Consider the following 14,225-nt stretch of genomic DNA (forward strand, 5'->3'; position numbering starts at 1 on the left):
TTTACAGCACTGCAGTCTGCCTCCTGTGCCCAGGCATTGCAAATGGTGGAAGCTGGCAGCCTCCTCCCAGGCCGGGGTATAGGATCATCTGCCTCTCCTCAATCTTGTCCAAGATGGCCTCCAGTTCAACATCAGTAAATGTCGAGGCTAATCTCCTCTCTGCCATCTTGTTGGCTGGGGTGATGTGTGTGGGGAGTGAAGTGTATATATGGCTGCAGCTTGTCTGCCTCCTGAGTGTCAATTGTGAAATCGGCAAATCCAGCACCGTATCTCATTCAAATCGATTGTGGTCTACGTGGTGCCGATGCTAGCCCCTTAGCAATAGGGGATTTGGCCCAGGTGTGGCCACTGTCGTAAAAGTCCACGGATTATGCGTTGGAGTCAACAGATAGACCGGGATTCTCCATCCCGCCGCATTTCTGGTACGGCACGTTGTTGGGATTCTCTGTTTCACCGGCTGGTGAATTCCCATTGTGGGGCAGCCCCACGCCGTCGGGAAACCCCCAGGCTGCCAGCAAATTGGAGAATCCTGACGGCGGAGAATTCAGCCCCGTAGTCTCAGAAATGGAGGGCGGGATTCTCCGAACCCGGGCTGGGTCGGAGAATTGCTGGGGGGGGGGTGGCACGATTCACGTGATGCCGCTCTGACACCAGTCCGCTGATTCTCCGCTCTACGCGACGCTCCCGGTTATTCTCCACACGCGCTGGGCCGATTGCCCGCCGAGATAGGCCGAGTCCCGCCGGCGCCATTCACGTGTGGTTCTACCCGACGGGACCTCGCCGTTCATCCTGTGGGGGGCGGCCTGGTTGGGGGGGGGGATCCGATCCCAGGGGTGCCTTCACGGTGGTCTGGCCCACGATTGGGGGCCTACTGTTCGGCGGGCGGGCTTATTCTGGTGGGGGCCTATGTTCCTCCGCGCCGGGCCCCTGTAGCTCTCCGCCATGTTGCGTCGAGGCTGGCGCAAAGAAGGCAACACATGCGCATGCACGAACTCGCGCCGGCCGTAGCGCGCATGGACAGATCCGCGATGCCCATTGTGACTCCAGTAACGGAAGCTGGAGCTGCGTGAGTCGCTCCAGTGCCGTGCTGGCCTTCTGTGTGGCACAGGATCGCTACTCCTCGGGGCCTGTTGACACCGACGTAAAATGTGACGCCATTTACGACGGGTGTCAACACTTAGCCTCAGGATCAGAGAATCCCGCCCGGAGAATCCTGCCCTGGGTGAGAGTCAATGCTCCATGACAGGCTTTGTAATTTGAAACTGGGTAGCTCCACAATGTTCCAGATATCAGGGGATGGATTCTCCAATCTCCGATGCCAAAATTGCGTTCGGCGACGGGCGGAGAATCCCCGATGACGCCAAAAACGGGGGCGCCGCTGCTTTCTTGATGCTCGTACACAACATGCCATATGTGATAGCAAGATGGCGCCGGAGCGAGGTGACTCTCTGCAATCTCTCCCCAACAGATGCACTTTTAACTTAACTTATACTCGTTCTAACCTTTTATCTTGTGTTGCCCTATTATGTATTCTCATGTATTTTCTTGAATTTTGTTTAATTCTCTTTTCTTCCATGTACTGAATGATCTGTTGAGCTGCTTGCAGAAAAATACATTTCACTGTACCTCGGTACACGTGACAATAAACAAATCCAATCCAATATCCACGGCCTCCGTACATTGGTTGAGGTTCACCTCGCGATGCTCCGCCCCTGACCGGCCGAGTTCCCGATGGCATGGGTCGCGTGTGGTCTCACCCTTCATGATCTCAGCTTGGCGGCTGCGGACTCTGTCCATCACTGCCACAGTCGGAGAAGGGCCGAACTGTGGGCAGGGGTGGACATATTCGGAATTGGGGGCACTGTGTCGGGATGGTCCGGGGCGCACGAGACAGCCGAAGGGGGGGACTAATTCATGGGTTGGGTCCGCGAGAGGCCATCGCCATGTTGCACGGCCGTTGCAGGCCGTCGCTGTGAGCATGCGCGGCCACAGACCCGGCAATTCTCCAGGAAGTATCGGCAGCTAGAGCTGGGAGCTCTACACTGTCTCCCTGCTAGCCCCCAACAAAACAGGGAATCGGTGGCCGTTTTTGCGACAATTCTCCACCGTTTTCACGCCGGAGTGGGGACATAGTCTCCAAATTGGAGAATCCAGCCCTAGGCTCCTTTCTTGGGCCTTAAGATATTAGCCTTGACTCAAGGGATCAAAATCCTCTGAGTCAGGATGTTCTGGATTCGGGGGCTGCATTCTCTGATTTGGAGACTATGTCCTTAAGCCGGCGTGAAAATAGTGGCGTTTTATGCCAGGAAAACTGGCACAAAAAGGCCACTGATTCCCTGTTTTGCTGGGGGCTAGCAGGAAGGCAGCATAGAGCACCCGGCTCTAGTTGCCGATACAGCCTGGAGAATTGCCGGGTCCACGGCCGCACATGCGCATAGCGGTGGCCTGCCACTCATGGACCCGGCCCGCAAAATAGTTTGGCTGGCTCGCACACCCAGGATCACCCCACCACAATGCCCCCAGCCTCGAATATGTCCACCCCTGCCCGCGGATCGGCCCTCCCCCGACTGTGGCAGCGCCGGACTGAGTCCGCAGCTGCCAAGCCGAGTTCCCGACAGGTGAGACCACACGTGTCCCACACCGTCGGGAACTCGGCAGGTCAGGGATTGAGCATTGCGGAGAGGGCCTCAACCAACGTACGGAGGTGAGTACGACGCTTTTCAGGTGGCGGAGCATCTGGAAAGTGGCGTCGCCCCCGATGTCGCCGTCATCGGGGATTCTCCGCTCCGTTGCCCAAGGTAATTTTGGTGTTGGGGATTGTAGAATCCAGCCCCAGGTATCCACTCCGGAGATTTGAGTACAAAGGGCTGGATTCTCCAATTTGAAGACTAAGTGCTAACCTGGGGCGGGATTCTCCCCTACCCGGCGTGACGGAGGGTGCCGGCGTAGGGGAGTGGCGCCAACCACTCAGGGGTCGCGCCTCCTCCAAAGGTGGGGAATTCTCCCCACCTTTGGGGGCCAGCCCCGCGCCGGAGCAGTTTGCACCGGTAGACTGGCGCAAACACCCGGCGCAGTCGGAAGCGGGGCTGGCCGAAAGGCTTTCGGCGGTCGGCACATGCGCCGGCAGTGACGTCAGCGGCAGCTGGCCGCTGACCTCACTGCCGGCGCATGCGCGATGCGGGGTTCTCCTCCGCGTCCGCCATGGCGGAGGCCGTGGCGGCGCGGAAGGAGAAAGAGTGCCCCCACGGCACTGCCCCGCGGAGTGAGCGGGGGGCCCCGATCGCGGGCCAGGCCTCCGTGGGGGCACCCCCCCGGGTCCGATCGCCCCCCGCCCCTCCCAGGACCCCGGGGGCCCGCTCGCGCCGCTGAGTCCGCCGTTTCCGAGGTGGTGTACACCTCGGCGGCGGGAGAAGGCCTCCCAGCGGCGGGACTTCGGCCCATCCGGGCCGGAGATTTAAGGTTAGTTGTTAAAAAAAGAAATCCCGCCGGCGCCAGCTGTTTTCACAGGCTGCCGGCGGGATTTGCACAACGCCGGTTTTTTACCGGCGGGAGAATTAGGAGACCTGCGGGAGCGGAAATCACGCCGCTTCCCGCCAATTCTCCGACCCTGCGTGGGGTCGGAGAATCCCGCCCCTGGTGTGGGAACAGTGGTGTTTTACGCCAGAAAAACAGTGCAAAAGCTTCACGGATCCTCCATCTGGGGGGGGGGGGGGGGAGCTAGCAGTGGTTAGCACAATTCATTTTTTCCAATTAAGGGGCAATTTAGCGTGGCCGTTCCACCTACCCTGCACATCTTTGGGTTGTGGGGGCAAAACCCACGTAAACGCGGGGAGAATGTGCAAACTCCACACGGACAGTGACCCAGAGCTGGGATCAAACCTGGGACCTTGGCACCATGAGGCAGCAGGGCTAACCCACTGTGCCACCGTGCTGCCCCTCCAGAGAAGGTTTTTGATGTCTTTGCGGGACTTGGAGCCACCAAAGGCGGGGTTTTGGATGACTTACCTGCAGAATTCCTGCAGTTGGAGAAGGTCAGGTTCGCTATGCGGGGGTCAGCAGAGGGGTTCACACAGAGGTGGAAAATGTTCATTGATTTCTTTACGAGGTTTGAGGGGTCAGCAGGGAGGAGGGGGGGTGGATGCGGGGGGGGCTAGAAAAGGGGATAAAATTAGTAAGGCGCGATGTGGTGGGGCGTTGGTGTCAGGGGAGGTTGGGGATTTGTGGTTGTTCGTTCAGGTTTTGGTCTTCTGATATTTTTTGTACATCTGTAAAAAACCTTCAATAAAAATATTTTTTAAAAGAAAAATGCTCCTCAGTCTACCTATACAGAATGAGGGATTAGTGCTAGGATAGTTTGGATCTGCTGTGGTACTGCCTGATTCACCTAGTTTTCTTCATCATTGCTCCTCTTTTTCCAGTACCTGGATCCTCTAAAGTGGAATTTCCATTTGGGAACCCACTGTGTAGCACAGCAGCTGTTAGATCGTGAGGCGATAATTTTCTGCCAACACAGAACTTTTTTTTGATTCGCATATATGCGATGTGGGCATCGCTGGCAAGAGCAGTATTTGGTGCTCATGCCCGATTGCCCTTGAACCGAGTGGCTCGCTGCGCCATTTCAGAGGGGAGTTTGGAGTCAATCACATTTCTGTGGGTCTGGACCAGGTAAGGATGGTAGATTTCCTTCCCTAAAGGACATTTGTGATCAAGATGAGTTTTTCCAACAGTTGTTGATAGTTTTATGGTCACCATTATTGTTTTGTAGTCCGGGAGCTGGATTCTCTGTTTTAGAGAATCCGTTTTCCGGCGTGAATACGGTGGTCTTTTACGTCAGGAAAACTGGCGTCAAAAGGCCACCGATTCCCCGTTTTGCTGGGGTCTGGCATGGAGGCAGAATAGAGCTCGCTGCTCTAGGTGCCGATACGGCCCCCAGCGCTTCCAGTTCAGAGGCCGCGCATGTGCACGTCAGCGACCTGCAGCGGCCACTCCATGTATCATGGCAGACTCAGCCCGCGGACATGGACCGCCAAAGTGGTGCCCCCGATCGACCGCTCATGCACCCCAGAATGCTCGCCCACATTGCCTCCAGTCCCGAATAAAGCCCTCCCGGCCTTCCGATCGGTCCTCCTCCGACTGTGATGGCCCCAGATTGTGTCCGCAGCCGTTACGCGAGCTTCCCGAACGGTGTGAGCACACGAAACCCACGCCATCAGGAATTCAGCCGGTCGGAGCATCGCGGGGTGGGTCTCAGCCAATGCCTGAGGCAATGGATAATCGGCCTGGCGTACTCCTAGAGTACACCGCTTTTCAGGGGACGGAGATTTCAGAAACCGGCGCCGTTCCCGATTCTGCCGCCAAAACGGATTCTCCACCCCTTTGCCGAATGTGATATCGGCATTGGGGAGTGGCGAATCCATCTCCTGATTTTATTAATTGAATTCAAATTCCTCCAGCTGCTGGGATTTGAATTCATGTCACCAGATTGGGTCTCTTGGCTACGAGTCGAGTGATACAACCACTTACCGAGGGTAATGGAGAATTTTTCAGTGAATTCCATGGTACCACCAAGTGCTTTGAAAAGCAATCTCAGTTAACTATGTTAATCAGCTTCCACCTTGATGAACTGGTCCAGACAAATTGTGTCTTTTAACTGGCGGCGCACCTTCTGAAAGACAGATGGGAAGTCAGGTCACATAATTTCACTCTTAACTCCACCTGGCAGGACAGGCATTTCTGCAGTACACCACAAAACTGTGAAATTTAGGTAGGGTCGCTTTCTCCACTGGAAACCCAAAGTGCATTGACCCCATCAGAAATTCCTGACTCCGAAAACACCAAATTGCCAACTTCCCCCATTCCTGAAATTACAGGGCCCAATACATTTTACATATGCACCACTGATCTAGAGTTCACAGAATGCAACTACCATCTTCTGTAATACTGAATAAGGATAAAATAAATAAAAATATATATCATTCCAGATTCATAAATTTAGCAGCCTCTGGCTGCACCAATGTTGGCACACTAATTGTTTGAAGTTTACCTATCTAATTTCATGAATGAATACACCAGGAAATAAGGAAGGAACTAAAATCGGTGAAATATACCAGACTGGAACCTGCAGCGGAATATACAATTAAGAATTGAAAGAATTGCATATAATGCTGAAGGGATTGTATTATTAACAAGTAAAACAGAGACAATATTACTTGCTTGCACACAGGAACTAATCGATTGATCTTTCAATGCATATGGAACTTTGGAATGATTGGGACAATCCATCAGTGGGTAGTTTTTCCAACCCACCTGCTTGCCTGTTGCTGAGTAAAGGAATGAATGGTAAGAGCAAAAATTTGATTTTGATTCATCCTGACTAACCAGATTGCAGGAATAATATCAAAGTACAAAAATGTCTTCTAATATACAGGTTGTTTTATTTAAATGCAAATGAGAATTGAATGGCTCTGATTATGCACATAAAGTCATTAAGCAGTTAGTATCTGTCATTTATATTAGACTGCAGCACATCATTTGTTGACTCAGATTAATATGTCTGCTACCTATTAACTCGGACATAGCATGTAAAAATAAACAAAATTGTCAGGACTTAATTATCCACTTTATTTGTTGCATCTTATTGAACGACTTGGAACAACATCTACTTTGACAAAGGCAGCAAGAAATGCTTCACAGCATTTAAAAGAACAAATTGAACGTCATCACCCTTAAAAAAAGATTTTGTTTATATTGATATGACGGGGTGAAGAGAAAGTTTGTTACATCCCCTGAGAAACTCGCTTATTTTAATACACAGTTGTTACTACCTTGTAGTCCTAGTATATTTAGTTTAATTTCTCTTAATGATTTAATCTTCAAAACCACAATCTGGCCGTTACAATTAATCTCAAACACTTCAGGAGCAATAAGAGCTAATCATTGTGTTGCTTAGGGACCAGCAAAGTTGTTAGCATTGCAAAGAGTGGAAGGTTGGGGGGGGCGGGGGGGGCAGAGAGGCGATTCAAAGTGCACTATGCTTCATTTTTAAGAAGATTGAAAATGTTCTTTTCTAAACAGCAGCTGAGGATATGAATTCTGCAATCAGCCTTGTTATTGTTTTGCTTGGGTGGGAAGAGGAAGACATTGTTGGACGAATACTAATTGCACTCAGGAAAATCTTAGCAATTCTGAGCAGCACTTTGACAGACCTGATCAGACAAATTCAGTCATTAAGCAGGTGCATACCTCAGCCAGTATTTTGTCATTTATATTCAACTGTAATATATCATTTGTTGACTCAGATTAATACAACTGCTATTTATCTACTGGCACATGACATAGGAAATAAAATCATCAGGACTTAATTATCTGCTGCAAAAGAAAAAGGGGAACATCCAACGGTAATGTTTGTTTATAGATTGGGCCTGAAACATTAACATTTTTCCTTTCTTTACTGCCTGACTAGCTGAGGTTTCGGAGCATTTTCTAATTGTGTTGTATATGTCTAGCATCTGCAATATTTTGTTGAATAAATTCACTTATTTATCACTCCCAGCAGGGAGTCACTCTCAAAGAGTACCAGAAGGACAATCAAGGCCACAGCCCACAGTATTGTAGTACATAGAACATAGAACAGTACAGCACAGAACAGGCCCTTCGGCCCTCAATGTTGTGCCGAGCCATGATCACCCTACTCAAACCCACGCATCCACCCTATACCCGTAACCCAACAACCCCCCCCTTAACCTTACTTTTATTAGGACACTACGGGCAATTTAGCATGGCCAATCCACCTAACCCGCACATCTTTGGACTGTGGGAGGAAACCGGAGCACCCGGAGGAAACCCACGCACACAGGGGGAGGACGTGTAGACTCCACACAGACAGTGACCCAGCCGGGAATCGAACCTGGGACCCTGGAGCTGTGAAGCATTGATGCTAACCACCATGCTACCCTGCTGCCTAGCTTTGTGCTAGCTTTGACTATGCTCTTTGACTATGCTCTAGTCAAATTTAGCTTCCAGTTAGAACTACAACATTTCTTGGGAATTATTCACTTGTGATAGCAGGACACCATCTCATTTAAGGAGAGCAGCTGGGTGAATGCATCACTTTGGGCACAGATCTAACAGCTATAGTGGTAGTGTTATCTAGCTCCTATTCAAATTCTGCCAACTTTCCTATTGGTGGCCTGGTCAAGAAGGACTAATATGTGAAAAATGAAAATGAAAATTGCTTATTGTCACGAGTAGACTTCAATGAAGTTACTGTGAAAAGCCCCTAGTCGCCACATTCCGGCACCTGTTCAGGGAGGCTATTACGGGAACTGTGCTGCTGGCCTGCTTGGTCTGCTTTCAAAGCCAGCGATTTAGCCAAGTGTGCTAAACAGCCCAGACAACATGAGTTCCACTCATCAGCTTATTGGCTGCCACACATATGCTGAATATCAAGGCAAGGAGGAATTCCCAGCCTAGGCATTTGCTGCCGTTGACCTTGCCTTTGCCCATCATTTGAATTGCTTGGGTCAGCCAGAGGTTCTGCCCTTTACAGAGTGCCGGCAAAACACCTGGAAATATATGAAACACTTGTGGAATTATAAATTATTTTTCTAATCAAGAAAAAGAAGCAACAGCATTAGAAAATGGAGCATTCTTTCACTGCACCTGGTGTCAGGATAAAACACCCCATGATCAACCGAGCAGCAGGAAGATACACCATAAAGGTACCTCCAACTCGGCTCTTTCTATATACCTTGACTCAGATTGAAATATTTTACAGGGTAAGAGAATTGTCTGTATGCTCAGTAAATATTTTAAGTCAGCAATTGCAAATCGGAATGTATAATACAGGTGGGCAAGAACATATCCTCTGCCATGAGAAAACTCAAGGAATTAAATGCTTCCCAGGTATTAGGCTGATAGTACCTGATAACTGGACCAAATTTTAATTCTAAAATTAATGAAAAATTGAGTATGAAATAGATGAGGCTACATGAAATGTGGAACTCCATTACTGCTTCATGCTGTAAAATGGCTGGCCTAGATCTTCTATTTAGTCACAAGACAAGGGTGGAGCTCAAGACCATTTAAATATTGTTGAGTGGGCTCATGCCATTTTAGATTCTTGCAGATGCACAAAGGGCCAAGAAGTGGCAGGCAACAAGAGGAAGAAGAGTTTGAGGAAGCAATCCTTCTGGGTGTGCTGCAACCATTTTTGAAGACAGTACGCTGGAAGAACCCTGGCAGGGCACAATGATAATCAGGAACGGTCTGTTTGGTATATGAGGTAGTGGTTGCCGTCATTGGAGGAAGATAACATTAAAACTACCTCCTAGACAGCTTAATATATCGGTTATGACTGAACCACCTTGTTTTCAGAACAAACTGTTTATGTCCACAAACACATTTCAGGATCAAATCCTTTGAAGTTAAATTGAAAACATTAAAAACTTCAATTTTACTAAACACAATAGAGTGTAAGTTCTACCATTCTAGCAAAGAAATAAAAGTTTCATATGATCTCCTGTGACACTGCATATGGTAAGTCAGGGGATTGGGTTTCTCTTATTTCTGCTGACTTTGTGTCGATATTCTTCTCTACGCTCCATTACATCTTAAAGTGCATGCAAATAATTGACAGTTGTTGACTCATTACAACTCAGAGGATATTGTAAATCCAGACTGTTCATTGACAAATGTACGTCTGCTGTGATGTTTTAGTTGTTAACGGGTTGATAGCCCATTTCTCAGACAACTATAAAAGAAACATTGGGAGCGATTTACTGGCCTTGTTGCACCCGATTTGGTGACGTGTTCAGTCCACTGAATCTCGCGAGAAGCCTCTCCGGTTAAGGGTTGGGGGTCCTGAAAAGGGGGGAACTTAGAGACCCCATTGGAGAGTGTCCTCACTTGGTGTGTATGGAGGACCCTCAAGCTAACTTAGAGATCGGGGCCCCTTTTGAAATGGTGGCCTGTTCTCCGAGGAGCCGGCCACTCCAGCGAGTTCAACTACCCAGTGAGGAAAGAATTTCTCAGGGTGCGATTTAACAAAATGACACTAAGTGTCATTTTGGCCGCAATTAGTGGGGTGTTTCTCAGCGGCTGCATTGGCAAGATCACAGCCCATATTTAACGGTACATAGTGCCAGAAATGGGCCACCACAAGCTTCTTGCCACTACTAGCTGTCTCACCATCTGGTTCGCCAGAGTCAGGCCTTGGGGGTCGGAGGAACAGCAGCAGGGTCACCAATACTGCCTGGAAGGCAGTAGCAGCGCCTGTCAGCGTGGGCAGTATGACTAGGAGGATCAGCATCCAATGCAGGAAGATCAACAACCTGCTACAAGGGTAAGTTACCACTTCTCTCCTGGCAACAGTCCTGCTTGCCACCCCACAAATTCCCAACCACCCGCCCCAACAAATCACTGGCTGACACCTCGTACCCTCCACACATCCGATCATTGTGCTTGTTCCTCAGCAGCCCCTAGCACCACCAGCACCCACCAGCACAACCCTTCATGTCCAGTTGCAGTGCCCACATATGCCACCTGCTACAGGCACCTCACTTCCTCCACTATCAGCCGCGTTGACAAACAAAGCCCTCTTTGTCCTGGCAGGAGAATATAGCCCTTAATAAGCGGGAAAGGGCCAAGACCAGGGTCAGAGTACCAGAGATGAGGGTCCTGAGCCCCTATAAGGAATGGGGCCCTGGAAATCACCGGGTTGCCCGAGGAGAGAGCAGTCACCAACAGGGAGGTTGGCTTGTGTCGCAAAGGTGAGGATCTACTGCCCTTTCATCCAGATAAACTGTCTCAACTGAGTTGTTCATGACAGACAAAATAATCCTTCCCTTTCACTGACCACATGCCATTCTCTCGCAGGATCTCCATCTGATGGAACTGGGCCATCAGACTTGTTTCCCCCTGCCCCAGCCACCCAAGAGAACACCTCGGAACGGATTTCCGAGGAGATCATCACAGCTGACACCTTCCACCATCGCAGAGACACACACCTTGGTGGGCAACATTACAGGGCAGGTTTCTGGGGCACAATCTGGTGACCACCACACAGTTGCTGATGCACATCAGATGGAGACAGGAACATTGAAGGGAGTCAGCGGTCAGAGTTCTGCTAGATCCCAGAACTCAGCTGAGTCCCAGTCAGATCCGGAGCGTCTGGACAAGGTTCTCCCAGAGCTGATGCAGATGCTGGGACACAGCCATGAGATTCAGGAGGCGTGTCAGTGACAAGTCCCAAAAGCTATGGGAGTTGGCACCGACAATGCGTGGCACCGAGGCCAACACTGCTAGGGTGGTGACTGCAGTGGAAAGCCTGCAGCATGAGGTCAGTGTCTTGAGTGGTGGCACCCAAGGTATGGCTCAGTCTGTGATGACCATGGCTGAGGGCCTCCACATCATGTCCCAGTTGCTGAGGGACATGTCCCAGATGCAGGTGGACATTACTGAGACACTGTAGAGCGTGGCCTAGTCACTGAAGACCCTTGCCAAATGCATCAACACCATGGTACAGGCAACGGAGGAGCCAGATGATGCAGGCATTTCTGGTGCTCACTCGAGCTGCCCCTCCATCCCATGTAGACCCCCGGGCCCTGCAGGCATTGCCAGAGAGGAGGAAGCGCTGGAGGAGAACTTGCGCCTGCCACCAAGGTCGTCAGTTCTTCCAAATCCCCCCCTCCTGACACCGGAGGGCAAAACAGGGTGACATGGCAATGCCAATGACACCGGTATGGAGGTCGGGCTCTCCAGCTCCAAGCCCTCCAGAGCTGCCTCCATCTATATGATCTGCATCCTGGGGCCACACCTATACATAAGAGTAGACCGTAGAAATACAGAAGAATACTCCTGATGTACATCTGGGGATCAACCTAGATGTGATGTTCTGGCCCGCCAGACCAGAAAAGTATATACTAATGTGGTAGTATGAATAGAGGTACTATGGTACCTGGGAGTGTGAGCTACCATTGGTGGAGAAGGCTCGCTGCTCATTGGCCCAAGTGTTTGCATTTCATTGGTCGGGATGTAAGGTAGCTCCGCCCAATGAGGCGGGGTATAAGAACCTGTGTTTTCCAGCAGCCAACCTTCTTTCTGTACTCGAGCTGCTGGGGAAACATCTTGTTGATTAAAGCCTTCAATTCGGACTACTCCTTTGTTGCAGTAGTTATTGATCGCTCATCAACTAGTTAAGTTGGCACAGGTGCAGGGCTAGGGCATGTATCTGTATGTATGTTTTCACATAAATATCTGTGCACAATGTTACAACCTGCCTCGGTGCTCTGTCAGAAAGGTGTGAGGGATGGGCTGGTCTGGGATGGCAGCAGAGGGGGCAGGGGTAAATGTCGGGCACGGAAATGGGTGGACATTGTGGGTGGGCTGGGCCCAGGGACCGCAGTTCAGCCAATGAAATGAAATGAAATGAAAATCGCTTATTGTCACGAGTAGGCTTCAATGAAGTTACTGTGAAAAGCCCCTAGTCGCCACATTCCGGCGCCTGTCCGGGGAGGCTGGTACGGGAATCGAACCGTGCTGCTGGCCTGCTTGGTCTGCTTTATAAGCCAGCGATTTAGCCTTGTGAGCTAAACCAGCCCCTGTTACAATGCTGCATGATGTTGTGGAGGACATAGCAGATCACTATGATGCGGGTGACCCTCCCAGCATCATACTGGAGGACCAGGCACCTTAGCCGCGTCTTCAGGAAGCAAAAGCACCGCTTGATCATGCTAACCGTTCCGGTGTCGCAGTACCCCCTCCCCCCACCAAACCCCACCTCCACAACCCCAGGGATTCAATGGGACTGTGTGATGGAATGACCAGCTTGCATGCAGGAATCACCCAGTTGGACGGTGGAGAGTGCCACAATGGGGAGGAGTCAGATGTTGTCAAACGAGGCAGAGCCCCTGAGCTCATCCCAGAGCGGGTAGTCATCACCCTCCATCCCATGGACCAGACCCGCTGTTACTGCCAACTCAGGGCCCACACCTACGTGGCAGGTAGGAATCATGGAGGGGGTTTCAGGTGAGGGTTTGGTATGGGGGTGGGATGTGGTGTTCATGCCCCAGTTTGCCACCCCCAGTCGGTGAATCTGGATGCAATCTGAGTGTCCCGTGCTTGTTGGCCCTGGCGCCAGCATGTTGCCCCTTCTCCAGCATGTTGCCCCTTTGCTGCATGATGTTGTGGAGGACATAGCAGATCACTATGATGCGGGTGACCCTCCCAGCATCATACTGGAGGACCAGGCACCTTAGCCGCGTCTTCAGGAAGCAAAAGCACCGCTTGATCATGCACCTGATCGCTGCATGGCATCGTTGTAACGGGTCTCCGTGTCAGTCAGTGGCCTCCGGATAGGCGTCATCAGCCACGACCATAATGGATGCCCCTGTCACCCAGGAGCCAGCCCCCCAACCTGGGGTGCTTCTTGAAGGGGCCAGGAACCTTCAAGTGTGCCAGGATGAAGGCATTGTACATACTGCGCAGGCAAATGGTGCAGGCGTGAATGATGCGCAGCTGATGGTCACATACCAGCTGCACGTTCATCAAGTGGAATCCCTTTCAATTTGTGAAGAGCGCCCTGTCATCTGCAGGTGCTCATAGGGTGACATACATCCCGTTAATCACCTCCTGGACCCAGGGCATGTCGGTGATGGCTGCAAACCCTGCTGCCTGGGCATCCTGGTGCGCTCGGTTCACATTGAAATGGATGTATTGAGCCAACCAGGTATATGGAGCCTCAGTGATGACGCAAATGCACCTGTGCACTGAGCTCTGTGAGATCCCGGACAGATCCCCAATAGAGGTTCAGGGCGACCGTCACCTTGACGCCCACCGAGAGCAGGTGTCCTCCCCCATTCCCACACGTTGCCAGGTGTGCCACGATCTGGCAGATATGTCACACTGTCTCTCTGCTCAGCCGGAGTCTTCGACAGCATGCCTGGTCCGGCAGGTCCTTGAATGACAGGCGCTGCCGGTTCACGTGAGGCCTCATGCAGTGCCTCCTTTGCACTTCCACCTCCTCGGCCTGTTGGACGGCCAGCTCTCCATCCACAGCTGCTGCCCCCTGTTCCTCTGGGGAACACTCTGCTGCTGCAGCTTCCTACTCCTCGGGCAGCTCCAGCTCGTACAGCCGCAATGCATCCCCCAGGGCTGCGGATGGTGAAAGGCGTACATGATAGCATGGAACAATTTAGCATGGCCAATCCACCTAACCCGCACATCTT

General features: G+C 51.1%; 1 long non-coding RNA gene across 1 annotated transcript in view; it reads right to left on the reverse strand.

Moving 5' to 3' along the window:
* LOC119967498 overlaps nucleotides 1-14,225 on the reverse strand; it is a 78,053-nt gene that overhangs the window by 39,090 nt on the left and 24,738 nt on the right. Inside the window, exon 4 of the long non-coding RNA XR_005461001.1 lies at nucleotides 5,524-5,665. This is a non-coding gene — a long non-coding RNA (uncharacterized LOC119967498). The remainder of the gene's footprint in view (nucleotides 1-5,523; nucleotides 5,666-14,225) is intronic.

Source organism: Scyliorhinus canicula, chromosome 6 (genome assembly GCF_902713615.1).
Source record: "Scyliorhinus canicula chromosome 6, sScyCan1.1, whole genome shotgun sequence".
Classification (NCBI taxonomy): Eukaryota; Metazoa; Chordata; class Chondrichthyes; order Carcharhiniformes; family Scyliorhinidae; genus Scyliorhinus; species Scyliorhinus canicula.